The sequence below is a fragment of the Cyprinodon variegatus genome, unplaced genomic scaffold (assembly GCF_000732505.1).
Source record: "Cyprinodon variegatus isolate N-32 unplaced genomic scaffold, C_variegatus-1.0 Scaffold1248, whole genome shotgun sequence".
NCBI lineage: Eukaryota > Metazoa > Chordata > Actinopteri > Cyprinodontiformes > Cyprinodontidae > Cyprinodon > Cyprinodon variegatus.
The window spans coordinates 20,339-22,932 of record NW_015151701.1 but is presented as its reverse complement, the minus strand read 5'-3'; positions in this window follow the sequence as shown (position 1 = coordinate 22,932).

Here is a 2,594-nt window from a genome sequence, read left to right as displayed (position 1 = left end):
TAAAAAAGTCAGAATTCTGAGATTAAAGTCAGAATTCTGAGATTCCTATACTAAATTGAAATAAAATTTAAAAATTAGTAAACTTTTTTTTTTTTTTTTCCAGTGGCCCTAATCCTCTTCCGTAGCTGTCATTCCTCAAGGAGAGTAAACCACCAATTATTAAAATAACTTTGGTTTTACAGAGAGCAACAGTGATGCAAGGGCTGCTCAGTGGAGCAGTGGGTAGCACTGCAGCATTAAGCTCCCAGGTTCGATTCCCAGCCTGAGGTCTTTCTGCATGGAGTTTGCATGTTCTCCCTGAGCATGTGTGGGTTCTCTCTGGGTACTCTGGCTTCCTCCCACAGTCCAAAAACATGACTGTGAGGTTAATTGGCTTCTCTAAATTCTCCTTAGGTGTGAATGGTTGTTTGTCCTGTTTGTCTCTTTGATAGACAGGCGACCTGTCCAGGGTGGACCGTAGACAGCAGGTGATAGGCACCAGCACCTCTTGCTTGGGGTAAGCATGACGGAAAATGGATGAATTGGATGGAATAGTGATACATTTAAATGGAAGTGTGTGGTAGCAAAAGCATATCTAAACCCTTTAAAGGTCTGAGGAGCGAGATGGGATGAGCTTGAAGAGCCAGCTACTGTCGCTTCTCCTAAATGTCAGAATAAGAACCACCTTGGCTAAGAAGAAAGACGGCTGAACCTCAGCTCATTGGTCCAAACACCTCCTTCCTCCTATTTCATTAAAAATCGAGCTCCCTGGAGAAGGACTGAAGAGTCACAGAATGCAAGCTTTCTAATGTCTGTTCTGATGTTTTCTACAGTTAATGGGAATTTGGGAAATCATCATCCGCTGCTGTGGGTCCACTGCGTTTTTCACTGGGTTGAAATTAAAATGATATTGCAAATTAGATTTCTAGAGCCCAGTCTTCAAGTGTGCCTCACATCACAAAGTTGGATCAATAATATATGTAGATTGCTTAGTGGTTAGAGCATTGTGCTTGTGCTCTGAGAAGGTTGACCCAAGACCCAACACTGCTGTTGAGCTAAAGGCCGCTATGGAAGCATCCTGGGCCTCCATAACACCTCAGCAGAGCCACAGGCTGATTGCCTCCATGCCACGCCACATTAAAGCAGTCATTTCTGCAAAAGGATTCCAGACAAAGTATTGAGTGCATAACTGTACATAATTATTTGAAGGTTGATTTTTATTTTTTATTAAGATCACTTTCCTTTTATCGGTTGAAATATACTAATTTTGTGAGATAGGAATTTGGGGTTTTCATTAGCTGTATGCCAAAATCGTCCGTATGTCAGGGTTTTGGTTGAGGTTGAGGACCCATATGCAGAGGCAGAGAGGCTGAGGTGATTTCTTGGAGTTTAATGGGTGAAAAAAAACAGTAAACAAAAGCAGGAATCAAAAAATCCAACTAATAATGAAAAGCAAACCAGAACTATGGAGACATCTGGGGAAACCAAACACGAGGAGCCAGGGAGAGACAGGGTAGGTAGACAACAGCATGGGAAAACAGCAAAGACAAGGAACCAACCAAGAGTGAGAGCAGAGGGAGAGTATAAATAGCTGACTGAGACAAAGGCAGGGTTAACGAGCTGATAAGGAGCAGGTGTGAGCGGAGACAATGAGGAAGCCAAGGGGAAAGGAACATACAAGAGGGCAAAAGAGGGCAACAACAGAACAAGAAGAGAACTAACATTAATCTAGAAACTACAACAAAATAGGAATCAAACCAATAAAACTAGAAAACAAGGATCAAAGTAAAGCACAACATTACCAAGACCGTGACACCGTATTAAGACAATAAAAGACCTGAAATATTTCAGTTAGTGTGCAATTAATCTAAAATATATAAATGTTCAAGTTTTATCATTACATTATGGAAAATAATTAACTGTATTACAATATGCACTGGAAAAACTATTTAGAAATGAGGAAAAATGTCTTAAATTATGTGTATTTACCCTTAATTTGAGTAGGTAAATTAGATAGCTTGCCAATGGGAGTATTTTTACTCTAAAAATAAGATAATTAGATAACATGCACTTGAAATAAGACAATGTAATTGTGTTTTCTTATTTTAAATGTAAATTGTCTTGTTCCATTGGCAAAACATCTCTTTTACCTCCACAATCCAAGAACAAATACACTTATTTTAAGAAAAAATTACTTATCTAGATTTCGATTTTTTCCAGTGTGCTAATATTTTGAGAAGGAACTGTAGTTATAATCTTCATTCCGTATGTTGCAAATATTTGGAAATGGAATGAGAGTAGTGTCCTTCAGCTAAGAACAAAGTGTAATATTTTGATAAGGCTGGAGCCATCGATGTCTACTCATCTGCTAACTTGTATGATGTAAGGATGTGATGATGTGGCAGACTGGAGATGTATAAAATGGCTCTTTAACTGTTAATCGGGGCCACTTCCTGAGAGGTGAGCCCGGGAGTCAGCAGCTGCCTTCTGTAAATCTAAAAAACTTTTCTGCTCTCAGTAAGATTTAACCTGACTCCGCCAGATGGATTTGCTCCGCATATCCATCTGGAAACCTTCCGTTGAAGTAATTTTGGGACGGAGTGCAAATACTGGTT